The sequence below is a fragment of the Anser cygnoides genome, chromosome 3 (assembly GCF_040182565.1).
Source record: "Anser cygnoides isolate HZ-2024a breed goose chromosome 3, Taihu_goose_T2T_genome, whole genome shotgun sequence".
Taxonomy (NCBI): domain Eukaryota; kingdom Metazoa; phylum Chordata; class Aves; order Anseriformes; family Anatidae; genus Anser; species Anser cygnoides.
In genome coordinates, this window is record NC_089875.1 from 121,034,662 (window position 1) to 121,050,764 (window position 16,103).

The window sequence follows — 16,103 nt, forward strand, 5'->3', positions numbered from 1 at the left end:
CAGTGGCCATTTCAGCCGAATTTCGCGGGCAGAGGAGGTTGACGCTTCCAGTAGCAATTGCACAAATCAAAATAAGGCACCGCTCACGCTACAGCCAGGCGGAAGCCTCCTACCAGGGGCCTTGCACGGAGCTCACCTTGCTGGGCGAGAGGAAGGTGCCCGCAAAGACAAGATTCAAACTCGGGAGCAGCCCCGCAGCTCAGGTGCTCGGGGGTTTAATTCTGTCGCTGCATAAAAAGATAGAAAAGGTTTCTAGCGCTAATTAACAGAACTTTTGTCGCACCTCTGGACATGCAATAGTTATGGGAGCTGAAGGAAATCACCCCACGAGCAGACATATGTATGTATAATTCACTGAAAGCACAAAAAAAAAAAACAAGAGCTCTACTGAACCTGGGAATTAAAAACCTGACAGATTTAACCCCCTGACAGATTTAATCCAGTTCACCCCACGCCACATTAGCTGCTGTTTAAACACGGCTTGGGCACTGCCTTGTCTGTTTGCAGGGGATTATTTTTTTTTTTCCCAAGCTAAACTGTTCTCGTGTTCACAGCTTGAGGAACGTCACTTATTCCTAAGAGGCTCAGCAAAACGAAGGGGGGCGGATCAAACTCTTCGCAGGGGCCCTGCGAGCAAGGAAGCGCACACCCGAACTGCTCTGCAAGTTCCAACAGTGTTAGATTTTTGTCTGGAGTTTAGCAGGGAATTCAGAGCGCCCTTCAGGTCTATCTAGTCAGATTTAAGGATGAAAAGCCCACTTTTGCCAAAAAGTTCAGGCCAGCAGCGTGCCCTGGTGCCCAAGAAGGCCAACGGGATCCGGGCGTGCATTAAAAGGAGCGTGGCCAGCAGGTCAAGGGAGGTGATCCTCCCCCTCTGCTCTGCCCTGGTCAGGCCTCACCTGGAGGTACTGTGTCCAGTTCTGGGCTCCCCGGTACAAAAAAGACAGGGATCTCCTGGAAAGAGTCCAGCAGAGGGCCACAAAGCTGATATGGGGCCTGGAGCAGCTCCCCTGTGAGGAAAGGCTGAGAGACCTGGGGCTGTTCAGCCTGGAGAAGAGAAGACTGAGAGGGGATCTCATCAATGTGTATAAATACCTGAGGTGTGGGAGACAGAGGGATTTGGCCAACCTCTTTTCAGTGCTCTGTGGGGACAGGACAAGGGGCAACAGCCACAAAATGGAGCCCAGGAAGTTCCACACCAACATGAGAAACGCCTCCTTCATGGTGAGGGTGACGGAGCGCTGGGACAGGCTGCCCAGGGAGGCTGTGGGGTCTCCTTCTCTGGAGATATTCAAGGCCCGTCTGGACGCCTGCCTGGGCAGCCTGCTCTAGGGAACTGCTTTGGCAGGGGGGTTGGACCCGATGGTCTCTGGAGGTCCCTTCCAACCCCTACAGCTCTGTGATCTCCACTGCCTGCCCTCCTGCTCCACCAGGACAGTTCTTTGTAGGCTCATTTTCACCTGAGCCAGGCAGGTCTCTGTGGGTGCAATATAGCTTCTCAACATTTAGCAGAACCCTAATTTTGTACCTCTTCTCCACCACCTGTTTCCACGGGGCTTTCTCTCGTGCACCCGAAGGACCAGGCTCTCTCCACACAGCTTTGAGAAACGAGGAGCAGCGGGCAAATGCTGTGTGAAACCTCTCGGTTGACCTTCTGATCTCAAGAAGGGCCAGATTTTAGATAGGAAAGGGGAGGAACACCAGACAAGATGCCTCAGAAGGGTTAAAGAAGAAGCCATTGGGCTGGTCCCCAGGAACGGCAGGTTTTCTGCAGCCACACAGTTCATGTGAAGCAAGGTCTAAAACATTTGACATTTTCAGACATACCGATCCCACGGTGGCCTCTGACCACAACCCAGCACATCCAAGGAACGAGATTTTACGAGGCTTTAGCTAAAGCCTTGCAAAACAAATAAACAGATCCTAAACCTGGCACGGTTCTGTAGCTTAATCATGTTACAACTTAAGCTAAAAACAAAATATAGTGACAAAAACCCAGAGCTCTTTCATTGTCACAGCTCTAGACGTTCAAGAATGAAGTGAGGATGTTCTCCGTAGATCGAAAAAAAAATAAAAAGCAATATTTTGAATAATGGGCAAGCAAGGACAAGCAGTTTGGGCTCCAAGAAAAGCATCTCCATGAGAAAAAAACCAACAAAGTTTAAGAAAAACGCCATCTGCGGAAGTGCTGTTAAAGATAGCTTGCTCTTTGCAATAGCCAGAGCTGCAATAAACACGGAGGAACGGGCTTTGCTGTCAGAACGTAATTAAAAAAGAAACCAACAACAAAACAGCTCCATTCCCTTCTACACGCACTCAGCCAGGGGCTGCTCTGGGAGACAGTCAAGCAAACAAATTTCCACTCTGAGATTCCAAAAGGTCACTGCGAACAATTACCGAAATGCAATCCCGCAAGCAACACACGCCTTCCCTTTTTTTTTAATCTAACGAAGTGTCTTTACAGCTCTGGTTGTTACGTGGATCAAGGAACAAGATCAAGGAGCGCGCAGCCAGTTAAATAAGGATACGGCTACCAGGGAACCATCAAGGCTGCGTTTTAAAGCCAGGAGGCTACGCCGCTGCGCGTTTCCTCTTCTTCTCCCTCTCCTTTTGCACGAGGCTGGTTCCCAAAGCAGATCTCATCTGCTGTTAAACTGGGGCCAGAACGAAGACATTCCTTGCCATGTATGGGAAATAAGGGAGATTATTAATTTCACTTCTCATCACAGAAGAGCAAAAGTCAGAGCCAGGAGGCCTCGGGATAAGAAGCCAGGCAATGAGAAGAAGCGCCCAAACCTCGGAAGATTCGCACCAGCACCACGCGCCTTTCCGCTCGTCCCTCTGCCAAGCGGCCTCCAAAACGGGGCGTTTTCTTCTTTTAGTGCCACTCCGGTCCCCGTTACCAGGGAGTGCGTGTGGCAGCACAGCCCCGTGCCCCCCGGCAGCACGCAGGGCCTGAAAAAGGAGCATCCTCCTACTCCAGTGACCTTCCTTCTTTTGAGAAGCAGCAACAGGCCGGCTCCTACCAGGCAGCCGTCCCGCACGGCCTCGCGGCAGCGAAACTCGGCACGCCGGAGCGTCAAAAACACAGAAATCCTCCCAAACGCGCGGTCTCCTCCTCCGGCACCGCCAGCGTTTGCATCTCAGGTCTTCGGAGAGCCAGGTTAGGCTGGAGACAGGAATATCCTGCAGCGGGGTAATTAAGACAGCAAGCTGACGGTGAGAAAAGGCAGGGAAGGGTGCCCAGCAACCTCCCCCCGGGGCCTAAAAGGGGAAGGAAAAAGCAAACAGAAAAAGAACAGGAGCAGTTTGCTGCTGGGTTAGCAACGCTGAGTCTCCTCGTCACGGAAATGGCAGGGACTGGGAGAGGGACAGGGCCCGAGGCCACCTCCTCCAGCAGCCAGGGGATGGGTTTGGTCCAAGCCCTCCCTCGATACGCGCACAGGAGATTGAAGGAAACAGGCTAAGAACAGGCCCAGGGCCAGCACAGCAGGGAGCGAGACACCCCTGCAAAGCAGCAAGAAACGTTCGCAATTCCAGTTTTAAGAAGAGGAAACTCGCTCTTTTGACAAAGCCAACCCCGCTCCCTTTGTCAAACCGCGGCCACTTTCTGTCCCGGAGTCAGGACCCAGCGGGATCGCCGTGCCGGCGCACGTGTTATCGCAGAGGCGTACGGAAACCGCCCCGAGATCTGTCTCGAGACCGCACGCCGCTCCTCCAAGGCAAGGGAATGATCCGAAGGCACGAGTCCGCGCAGAGCCCGCCTCGTCCCTGGGTAAACGGCTCTGAAAGACGCTCCGGGCCTTGCTGCGGGAGTAACGCCGCCCCAAAAGCGAGCTCAGGAATGACGCAAAAACATTTCCCTGACACCTCCTTCAACAAGGAAGAGGTAATTGCACAGCTCGGCCTTTCTAATCAAGATCGTCCTCGTATTTTTCAGAGTTATTTGCGGAGGAGGAGCGGGTCTGGTTCCTCAAGGAGAAAAATTAGCTCGTGGACCAAGCCCTGAGACACCTGCCAGCTCCAGCTCCTAACTAACCGCACCCCTGAGACACTTGCAGGAGCCTTGGCGCCGTTCATCACTGCCACGCAGTGAAAACAAAGCCGGCAGACCCCGGGGGCAAGCGTGAGGAACCAAAGGCAGGAGTTCTTTCAACCTTTTTATTACTTATTAGCATTAAATCTCGTTTGTTAACAGCTCTGAGATTCACATCACCGCCGCCACTTGGCACACGGTACCGACTCGGGGGTTTTCCACGAAGCGGGGACCTGTTGCACGGAGAGGGGTCGTCGGAAGCAACAAAGCCGAGCTCCTGGGGTGCCTCGAACCCCACCTGCTCCCCCAGCACGGCGCCGCGCCCCACTCCTCGTGGGAGCACCAAAATATCCACCACCCGGAGCTTCAGTTTCTCCTCTCCACAAGACCATCGCAAGGACAGCTCTTCCCTCCCGCCACGTCCTTGTTTTTGTTTGAGAGCTCGCGAGGGAAGGCTTAAGAGCGGCTAATTATTGTCAGCCGCCACAGTAATTAGTGGCAGCCTCCCAGGGCAGCCATCTCGGGCTGCTTTGCCCATTGCTGGCTCCTCCTCGAGCCCCACGTGAAAATCAAGGTGCGGCAGGTAGGCGGCGGATTCATTTACCGAGCTCTTCCCAGGAGAGACGCCTAAGGGAAGAAATATCTTCCCAAAACAACGCACGGTCAGTTTGGGGTTGTTTTTTTTTAAGCTTTGTGTTTGTTTTTTTAAACCATCTGCTGCGGGACTGCTATCTTTACGAATAATCTGAGGACGGTGTCAGCCCACTCGCTGACTTACGCTGTTAGACGCTCGGTGCATTTCTGGGAGTCGGTGGGCGCCCGCCTCGCGTGTTATCTCCGGCCAGCAGCTTCCCTCTAAACGAGGAAGAGAAGGATTACGCTGCCCTGCCTCCTGCCCACCTGCTGGTTACACATCACGGCTTTGATGTCATTAGTTCGCCGATACCACAGGATTTCGGCCTCTTTACGCACAGAGCCTTGCGAGTTTCCCTAGCGAGTTCAGGCCAGCCCTGCTTAGACATCACCGAGCCCTTAGAAGAAACCCAGGGAGCAGCTCACGCCACCGCTCCGCAAATTTAGGCTCCGAGGCTCCCCCACTTGCTTGGCAGCTCTTCTCGTCACAAGCTCCAGCACTTCCACGCCAACCTTTCCCGGGCATCATCCGCATGGCAGCAGCCCTCCGCCAACACGATCCCGAACACGGCGCTTCCCACCGCGTGCCTGCGGAGCAGGCCTGTGATAAAACGACTTCCTCCTGCCCGGAATAGGAACGCTGAAAGACGCGTACGGATTTCATCCCGAGGCACTCGAGGACAGGGTAAAGCAAAGCACGCCTTCGCACCGGAGAACCGAGACGTGTTGATGGGACCACATAACGGAGGGTGTTGATGGTTTTAATCACCTTAATATAAGCAAAGGACCCCATTTCTACACTAATCACAGAGTTGTAGGGGTTGGAAGGGACCTCCAGAGACCACCGGGTCCAACCCCCCTGCCAAAGCAGGTTCCCTACAGCAGGCTGCCCAGGCAGGCGTCCAGACGGGCCTTGAATATCTCCAGAGAAGGAGACCCCACAGCCTCCCTGGGCAGCCTGTCCCAGCGCTCCGTCACCCTCACCGGGAAGAAGTTCTTTCACATGTTGGTGCGGAACTGCCTGGGCTCCATTTTATGGCCATTGCCCCTTGTCCTGTCCCCACAGAGCACTGAAAAGAGGTTGGCCAAATCCCTCTGTCTCCCACACTTCAGGTGTTTATAAACATTGCTAAGATCCCCTCTCAGGCTTCTCTTCTCCAGGCTGAACAGACCCAAAAGTTGCCAGACAAACCCATCATCTGTTTGACTGGACTTAGGAAGTACTCGACCTGCGATAAAGTGTCCCCTAAGGAAGGCAACAGATGCGTGGAACAACTTATTTCCTGCTCAATGACATTTCGGCATTCAAATAAATCGAATTCACTTTCAAACGAGTTCATAGATGACCAAAACGCTGGCACGGAATTGAGATGACACACGTAGCTCCACAATCCCTTCGTGCAGCACGAAAAGGCTGGCACAAAGCTCATCCTACAGAGCCAGGTGTCAGAACCAGCTCGTGAGCACAGCAGCACCCTTACCAAGATGAGACAGGAGTGGGATCAATCCGCAGGCTGCCTGCACTGCCAGCATCCCCGAGAAGAGCGTCGGATGGGAAGACACCTGTAAGTATCCTGAATCAGGAAGAGAAGCATTTTATGAAACGAGGCAGGGAAAAGGCTAACCAGCTGGAAACTCTGCAGAAAAAAAAAGAAGGAAGCGTTACCTACACAGCGGGAAAGGTTATTTAGGATTTCGTATTAGAAGAAACCTACGAGGGTTTCCTACATTCATGGGTTAAGCCCACGTCCTGCTTTCAGGCGGTCGTTTGCACCTGTAGAAAAATGACAGCCAGTTTCTTCATGCGTCAAAACTCACGGAAGGGGAAGGAAGGGCAGGGGGTAGGCAGAAAAAAAAACATCCACACCCGACTCCATGCGACGAGATCCCAACCTTTAAAGAAACCGGTAGGATGGGCAGAAGTCCTGAGACTAATTAAAACCACTTCACAAGTTTCCCAGGGAGCTTTTACATCAAACCAACAGATAATCTCTAGTCCCTAGTGGGAGTCTTAGGGTTCCCTCCCCCCAGAGGGGCAGAAAACGTTAATTTTCTCGATTTATGAGTCTCAATTCTCTGTATTTCAATCAGTTTCGTTAACAAGAGAAAGGCCATTTCACAGTTTCAACTGCACGTATCAACACAGCCTTGAGAAACCTACTGCCAGTCACCACGAGATGGGGGGGCAAATGCCAGCAGAGGGAGCACAGCACACCTCTGCACTTCATATATATAAATATATATATATTATATAAAGATATTGGAACTTTCTTTATAATTAGAATAATCTTGCAGGGATTGTCCAGCAAGTCAAGCTACAAAACATGCTTTCAAAAAACCATTTGTGACAGATTAGTCAGACCTCTAAAACTGCTCTCGCTTGGTAACAGGCATTAATTAACTAATAGCAATGATCTAAGAAAAATGGGAGTTCGATTTGCCCTTCAAAACCGGGCCTGCAACTGCTGTGTACTGACATCAATTCACCTGGTTGGCCAGCGCTCAAGGCTTCCTACACCCGGGCAATGCAGGGATCGATGAGCTGTAAGCCACGGAGCCGTACATGCTTCTGTCTTCATCCTTCCTAACAAGCCCCAAAACCTCAAATTGGCTTTGCACCTCTTTGCAGGCAGCATCCACCAACATCCACCTGATTTGCATCTGAGAATTAGACGTCTAGGCTGCAGGAGCCAACTCAACCACGGCAATCACCGGTAAACAGTACTTTAAAGTCTTCTCCAAGGAGAAAAAACCGTGGGCTCCGCTTTTGAGGATACGTCTAAATTGCAACCACAGCGCTGCAGGCGTACTCAGCCCAGCCAGCATCAGCATGGGTTGTATGAGACAGCTGGACATCCCAGCTGCGTATCCCAAATCCCACGTGAATGCTACCCCTGCATACTAGCAGAGAGACTCCTACCTGCCTTAAATTGTCACATGCTTAAGCGTGCATATGAATATCACCTGTCTTTTTCTCAAGGAAACATGAAAACCACACATATTTTGCTTGCTAGGTGGTTAGGACATAAGGATCCCAACCTGGGTTAGAATTAATTCGTTAAAGTAACAGCAAAAAATCCAACCTGGGTTGAAAATCTCAGTGTTAGAAGACTGCTTCACAACGTTCAGTCTGTTCCTGAGCCAAAGAGGGGTATTTAGCACAGGTAACAGGTAGGGAAGGGAGACAACAAGCACCAGGAAAACCAATCTGCTGTTGAGACTGGATCCAATGATTGCGAGGTCCCTTCCACTTCTGTTTTCCTGGGGGGTTTCCAAAGCAGAAAGGTTGCCTCTGGACTAGGAACCAACCCGCATTTAACTGCTGTGATCTTGCCTTCAAACAGCCGGCACGCGCGGTTAGCTGCACTTCCCACCCCAGTGAAATCGTTGTGGGAAGGAGAGGGAATGCCCTGGGAAAACAGGCAAGGCAGCTGGGATGGGTGACAGCAGTCGAACAGCAAGGAGGAAAATCAGGCAGCGGGGGGGGGGGAAGAACAAATACACAGACAGAAGAAAAAGAGACAAACTCTAAAGAAAATGTAAGATTTTCATGGGATTTCAAAGCTTAATAGTCGTGGAAAACAGACTCAAGATGGTGTCTAGCTCCCCATGTGCAAGCAAGCCCTGGGAACGTGTCAACACCATTCAAATCCTTGTCTGAACAGTCCCGGAGATCCACACTACAAACATTGCACGGAAGACGATGATCTCTCCCATCCCACCTTAGCAGCACAAGAACAGCCTTCCAATTTTGCAGTTTATCACTGAGAAACAGCCTAAACCACAGCAGTCCAACAACCACGTTTCTCTTGTTTTCTGTATCTGCTGCTTTTGCTCTGATTTACCAACTGCCAAAAGCCGTCCTCACGTGCAAACGAACACGAGAGCTAACAGTCTGCGCTTGCAAAATTAGAGAACTTCAGAAAACTATTTTGGACTTCCCTTCTGCAAAAAGACAGCGAGGAGTTCGAGGGCTGTCAGTACCACAGCCGAGCTGCCAGAGGAATTTGGCTGTACCGGGCTCAAATGAAGGCAGTCAATTACCCCTGCTCCGGGATCTCTTAACACTGAACTGAACCGATGCAAAGTCTGATTTCTGGAAAGAAAAACCCGAAAAGAGACATCGCAAAGTCGTATCTGAACACGGGTAAAGCCGCGCGTAACACCAGGACCCGTGGGTGGCACGTGAGGTTAGGGGATTTGTGAGGGGAAAACACTTCTCCCACCCCCACATAATCACACGGCAGCCCATTTGTGATTAATAGAAAGAGGTTTTAGGATTATTCATCGCTTGATGAAGCGTGACAACGTACAAAACACATTCCACGTGACACAGTACCTCAGATACATGACAAACACCGATCAAAACACGCCTGTGACAGACTCTGGCACCTCACACACGCAGATTTCTCCCCAAAAACAGATAGTTGCCTGCATGTGACACCCACTTCAGGAAACAGACTTATTTAATCTCCATTTTTTTTACAGATTAAATGGCCTCACGGCACAGAAACCAGCAATTTTCAAGCCAAACTACCCAATGAGGCCACCGGCCCACACGAGCTACGAATTTTGACAACGCGGCAGCGGAGCAGCACCTCTCTGAAGGACACTGTGCTTTAGTGAACCTTTAATACTAATTTAATACTAATTTAACCACTTCTGGCCCCTTCAGACAAAACTGTTTCCTTGGGGACCAGCACAACTGAGTGTCACGCAGGCAGCGGTAATGTGTTAACCGACATTAATGTAGTTTAATTCCACTAATTTAGTTTAATTCCACTATTCAGCGGGATTTTTTATTAGGGAGAGACCCCTACATTTTAGGGGAGAAGAGCTGGAAAAATAACATTTAAAAATAACTAAAAAAAAAAAAAACAAAAACCAAGGATACCCCCCCCCCCCCCCCCCCAAAAAGCCCTCAGGGGCCGTGCCCCCGGACTGTACCACTCCCCTCACACGCCCTGCCCCGCCATGGGGGGGGATCAACGCCCCCCCGCCCCCCGGTACGTGGTACGGTCCAGCCTACCTCTCGGCGCCCTCGCTGCGCCCTCCCGGCGGAGCCGCGGGGCCGGCGGGGGGCGGGGGGAGCCGCGGCCCCTGTCTCGCTTTGCCCCCGCCCTGCCCTGCCCCTCTCCCCCCCCGGCCCCCCCCGCCGTCGGCGCGCAGTTGGTTCGTTCCGAGCGGCCGGCCGGGTTTCTCCCCTTAGACCGCCGGCTCCCTCACGTCTTCGGCCATTTCCGACCGGACCGGCGGAAGTTGCCGAAGTGGCGGCGGAACTTAACGGGCTGAGCCGAAGGGCCGGCGGAGATAGCCGAAGCGCTGACGGAACTTGCCGAAGGGCTTTAGGGAGCAAGGAACGCGAAGGAGGAGGCCGCTCCGGAAACTACCGAGAATTGCCGAAGCGTCCCGGCTCTGCTCCGTCACAAGGCGAAGTGCCCGAGGCCGGAGAGCTCCCGGCCCGATCCACAGCCGCCCGCTGCCGGCGCCGAGCGGGGCGGCCGGCCGAGGCGGAGCGCTGGCCCTTTAAATGGTGGAGGGGGCGGAGCGGCGCCTCCCTCCCTCCCCTGAGGTGGGCGCCGGCCAGTGCGCATGCGCGCTGCGCTCAGGCGCTTTTCCCGCCTAAAGGTGGGCGCGAGGGGACGCCGTGAGGGGACGGGGTCCTGTCAGTGCCTGGCATGGCCCCCGCGGCCCCAGCTGTGACCCAGCAGCCCCCAGCTGTGACCCAGTAGTCCACAGTTGTGCTCCACTAGCCACCAGCTGTGCCCCACTAGCCCCCAATTGTGCCCCAGCAGCCACCCACTGTACCCCAATAGACACCAGTTGTGCCCCAGTAAGCCACCAGCTGTGCCCTAGCAGCCCCCAGTTGTGCCCTGGTAACGCCCAGTTGTGCTCCAGCAGCCACCCATTGTACCCAAATAGCCACCAGCTGTGTCCCAGTAGCCCCCAGTTGTGCCCCAGCAGCCACTGATTGTACCCCAATAGCCAGCAGTTGTGCGCCACCAGCCACCAGTCATGCCCCCAGCAGCCCCCAGTCGTGCTGCCCCAGCAGCCCCAAGTTGTGCCCCAGCAGCTACCCATTGTACCCCAGTAGCCACCAGTTGTGCCCCAGAAACCTCCAGTTGTGCCCCAGTAGGCACCAGTTGCGCATCAGCAGCCACCGATCATGCCCCACAAGCCCCCAGTTGTGCCCCAGAAGCACCCAGCTGTGCCCCAGCACCCCTGTGAGGCAGAAGGTGCACCCATGGAGCTCAGTCACCCCTCGGCTCTGTGGTCAAAACTCCACTGGGACTGCAAAGTTTGCCATCAACCCCTGGAGATATATTTAGGTGGTTTCTGGTAAAAGGGCCTGTGAAAATAAGTATATGCTGGGATGCTGATACAGAGATGTAAAAGTGATTACAGACCCTGCTCACTGGTACTACACCATCACCACCGATTTCCTTTCATTACCAAGTTACATCAAGGTCCAATCTGGACAGTTTGTATTAATATCACAAATTATGACTCAATCTGGACAAAAGAGGTTTAAATACTATAGCGGTGTAAAACGTCATTCGTGGTTTTAACCTTTGTTTTCTGACTAAACAGCATTTACGCTGACAACAGCATTAACGCTGTTAAGTAAGAGCAGCTATGTAAAATGTAGGCTGACAAGTACCAAACATAGCAAAAGATGGTGACTGAAACAAAAGAATTAGAAAAAAAAAAAAAAAAATCAGTGAGGAAATACAGGGGAGAAAAAAGGCAAGTGATGGTGCCAGTTATCATCTTACAAGAAAGCCAAGCCAAACGGAGCTTCAGTACTTTTTATTATTTTATGCACTTTCATTTTGCATATATATTGGGGCCCCTTGAGAGGCAATCCTATCTACTGGAATCAAGTCTCACCCCAAAGCACCCAAATTGACAACTTTTGGGGGACTAAAGAATGTGACAGAAGAAATGAGGTTTTATCTCCATAGGAGTGCGTAGGGTGGCAACTGTAGCGTGTCTCCAGGAATCTCAGCTTTAATAAAACATGAGCACTTGAAAGCTGCAAGAAACCACTTTTCCACTGCTCTGCACTTTTTAACAGTCATTTAACACATGTGTAAAGAAACTAACTTTTATACCGAGACGAAAAAACCGTAGGGGGTGAGGGGGAGAGCAGGTCTACCTGTTGTTAAAGAATACAAAAGGAAATCTCACAAACAGGGAACGCGTGTACAAAAGGGCAGGCATAGGTACTGCACGTTCAAAGGATCTCACAAACAATATTTTATATATTCCAGGAAAAAGAAGACAGATTATTAAGGCATTGCCCAGTATAAAGGCAAGGTTATCACCCAAACTGCTGGACACAGCCGTGTTGTCCCAGCACACTCGTGTACCGACACCTGCCATGACATGAGGTGACGCTGTCCATCCTGCTCTACCTGGAGTTCTGCTTGAGGATGCGAGATGACGATAAATCCCTTCAGGGCCTGGCTGAGGAAGAAATACAGTTGGAGAACTTGTATGTCAGGACACAAGGCGAGAGACCAATTCTTATCCCGGCTCCCAAAAGGAAACAAGCTCTCAGGAACAGCAGCCAGCATGGCAAATCCTTCTTTCAAAGTAGTCTCAAGACTGCTACACATTACATTGATGTAGGCAGCTTCAGATTCAAACCCCTTCTCCATGTACTGACCCCTTCTTATTCCAATGCAATAGGAGCTCAGCATAAAAGGGGAGTTTTCCGTTTCCCTCCCATCGAGCTAAAACTCCTCAGCTGCCTTACGTGTATCCCAACAGAAATATTATCGTGTTCAAACATCCTCATTTCCCACCCTTTCTGCTATCAAGGCTTTTGTTTTCTTACAGCCTGCTCATACACTATATCCAAGAGCACACGTAAGGTATTACCTCAGAAATGGATCCTAATGGGCAGTCTCTAAGCTGCGATGAGTAACAGTTTAAACAAATATAAGTTGCATGACTCCTTTCCTAGCAGAGGAAATGTGGTGAGGGTCTGTGCTGGCACGCACCCCAGGAGTGGGAAGAAATACTGTCCGTCAGAGGCTATAGGGTAAAGCCAAAATCTAAGAAAAACTGGCTTCATTATTCCCTCTGCTCACAGAACAACTTATTTAGACACCTGTGTATAATTTCATGCTGGCAATCTCCCTTGTGTTACCTTTTAAGTAGCTCTACAGTTGGCAGCTGCAATTTAATACAGTGGATGCCACCACTCCTTTGTGTCCTCTTTTTCTCTATTTCAATAGTCCGCACTTGACCTCTTTCCCTCACCTTCACCAAATTCCCCCTCTCATCCCACTTGTGGTTCTCGCATCCAACACACCGATGTTTCCTCTGTGCTATAAAATACATCGAGTCATTTCAAGCAGGTATTAAGGAGTTTCAGAGCCAGCCAACACACAGATCCATGGCACGCTTCCATGGCCTGGAATAAACCTCAGAAAAACATCCGTTGATCCTCAAGAGAACAACAGTCGGAGGGGAGGACCCTGAACTTTCATCCTTTCCCTACTTATGGGCCTTTTGGTAAACCTTTTTTTTTTAACTTCTCTCTCCTCCCTTTCACAGGAGACGGCACCAAAACCTGAACATCTGTGGATTTCATGAGTTTTGTGGATTTGGACTGCACTCTTAACCTCAGACATTCCCATCAGATTTCATAGGATTCAGTCGCTTGTTAGCCCCCAGGGTGCTGTAGGTGCTAAACAGGTAATAAACATCTCTCAGCCCCTATGGAACAACTACACCTACATGGCAAACCTAAATTTTCAAGCCTGCTGAGCCTCTGTCCGCTTTTGTCCGTCAGATAACGCACGGCACACTTCACAAGAGAGGAAATCTTTATCTGGAATACTTGCCAAATTCCAGTTTAGGTAGTTACATTCTGATGATTTACAATCTCCCCTGCAGTTTTTAGTGGATATGGATTTTTTTTTCCCCTTACTTTATGTCCTAAAAGTAGTGGCCTGGTCCTGCTTATGCTGTTGAAGCAGTTGCCAGGCTTTGCAGTGTAAGTGGCTGCATTTCAGGGGTAGGCAACGTTTATAAAAGCATGTTATGTTGAAGACCCCATGGGCACAAGAAGTACTTCAACAATACACCCTACTGCTGGGCATAAAGCAAAGCAAGGGCTAGAGCATGTAGGGAAACTCAGCAAGAACCCGAATAATACTGGAATAGTAATAATAAACAATAAAAAAAGGGAAAAATTGGCATAAGAATGGACACATGGACATAAAGTGCAAAGACTTTTTCCTCCCAAATACTAATGCAGGCTTGGACCCAGCACAGCTCCAGCTGGAATCCGAAGAGCAAGGACAAGGAGCTCTCAGCGTCCTGCACAGGGAAAGCGGATCACGATGGCAGGAGAAAGTAAGTCTATAAACGCAGGGAAAGCTTTCAGCAAGGTGCTGGGGTGCTAGAGGACACTGCCTGGTAGTAAAAAGGTGTCAGGAAAAGAAATGTCCGTGCCCTTGTTACTGAAGGCCCATTTTACATAGCTACTTGAAAGAAAGAAAAATCGAGGCAAGAAATGGGGTAGAAGGTTTTGTTTAATAGGCGTAGTATTATGGATCACACTCAGAGTATGTCGAGTTGCACCGCCACACATTTTATTAAGAGCAAACATTCTAGATAAATTCATTAAATGACTGCATTATGCTTTGTTTAGAAACCCCTACATAACCACGCTATGTTATTATCTTCACGAGAACCACAGGGCCTAAAAGGGCAATTTTCATATTTCAGCAACAATGAAGTTAGGAGAGATTAGGACGGTGGTTACAAACAAACCGTGAGAGACCAGATGGCTCAGAGGATGGGTAATGAGACATGCAGCTTTCCCTCCTCCCCCAGCGTGTCCCAGATCATTAGCGACTGAAAGCTGTTACTAGCACTGGGTGAGTATTTTTCACAAGTAGTTTATTGACCAAAACGTGGGTTTGTCCGTCCCCAAAACCACTGGCAAACCAAATTCCGTATGACGAGTCCCTCCAGGCTTTGGTGGAGCTCAATGGTGTGCAAGGATGAAGGCGGAGGGTGCTGTCTTCCTGCCCCACGTGCCCATAAACCACTCACAGCAATTCCACAGCAATTTTGTGGACCTAGCCCTGATTTCCTTTGCCTTTTTTACGGCTACCTAAAAAAATGAAATGCTTTGAGTCATTCAGAGTCACGACCCAGTCAGAGTGTGTGAATCAAGCCTAACCAGGTGAATTAACAGCAAGTTGTTACTCCCAGCAGCCTGCGTGACGGTGGTACCCATGGAAGAAAGGTGCTCCACACAAGCCAATAAACAGGTGGGTTCATGGCACAGGAGTTTTTTGTACTGAATAACTCCTAACTCTAAATAACTAGACTACCCTGCTGAATCCGTCCTACAAAGGGTACTAAATGTAACTCCAAGCTCACTATCTAACTTAGCTCTTATCACTAAAAGAAATAGATGAGTGCATCAAAAAAAAAATATCTGAGTCTAAATAAAATTTATCTACTCACGTTAAGAGATGTTTATCACAATCCGTCAGTGACTATGGGCTTCGAAGCAGGAAGCAGCAACCCGGTCTGGTGACAGCCAAGCAAAGACCACGCTGGATCTCAGCTACGATTGTGACACAATCCCTTGGTCAAGGCTCCTTCAGCGCCTGAGCCCTGCTGTGCCAAGGGCTCTGCCGCATTTCTGTAGAATTCCCGTGAATTCTTTAACCGCTACAGCTAACCATGCTTCCCTTCATCTCGGAACAGATGCTTTGAAGTTTGCCAGAGACACCCAAGAAAGAAGACACATCCAAATACCTAGACTACCCCCAAACTCCACCCTGGAACAGATGGCGAGGTTATAAATACAGAAGCATCTGGTAACTACTGGTATGAAAAAGCTGGCAAGCCACGGCTTATTCAGTTCTACTAAATATTCCGTAATTTGAACTATATTTAAACAGGAGTTAACAAGAAGCAATCGTTTCATTTGTATCTAGCAGAATCCCTAACCACCTACATGCTGGAACTGCAGCGGAGCTTGTGCATTACGCCCTCGTCTACCAAAAGCACTTTTTTAATTAAGCATTCAGCAGTATTTAAACTCAAATTAAAAGCGACTGCAAAACAAGCCGCTCAGCCCCTCCTCGGTAAAGCACAAAAGCATCATTTTAAGCGTGTGCTCTGTTGCATCAAACAACCAGACTCGAGGCCACGAGTTTCCAGCACTTCAGCTCACCCTTGAGTCCGCGCAATTTGAGGGGCTCTGACAACCTGCCAGATTGCCGAGAGTGCTTCAAGAGACAGAAAACTCCGGGAACCGAGACTCCGCTGGCGCAGACCCGCGTGCTTAAGCCAGCTGTTTCATTTGTCCCCGGGTTCAGCTGCCACAGTGGAAACTGGAGATAATACTTCCTACATGACCGTTAGAAAAAGATCTGTTCGAAATTATAGTCAG

General features: G+C 50.3%; 1 protein-coding gene and 1 long non-coding RNA gene across 5 annotated transcripts in view; one reads left to right on the plus strand and one right to left on the minus strand.

Moving 5' to 3' along the window:
- Positions 1–16,103, minus strand: part of EXTL3 (exostosin like glycosyltransferase 3) — a 131,560-nt gene that overhangs the window by 101,495 nt on the left and 13,962 nt on the right. The window contains exon 1 of one of the 4 annotated variants that reach the window (XM_048079414.2): positions 10,060–10,208. The exons of 2 other annotated variants lie outside the window; for them this stretch is intronic. The gene's annotated coding sequence lies outside the window, so the exon portion shown is untranslated. Of the gene's footprint in view, positions 1–9,698; positions 9,931–10,059; positions 10,209–16,103 lie in introns of those variants that run through there. One more of the 4 variants, XM_066995122.1, reaches the window with a different exon arrangement.
- Positions 13,248–14,978, plus strand: LOC136790559 (uncharacterized). The gene is made up of 4 exons (XR_010830704.1): positions 13,248–13,378; positions 13,944–14,041; positions 14,417–14,568; positions 14,909–14,978. It is a non-coding gene; the product is annotated as an uncharacterized lncRNA (long non-coding RNA).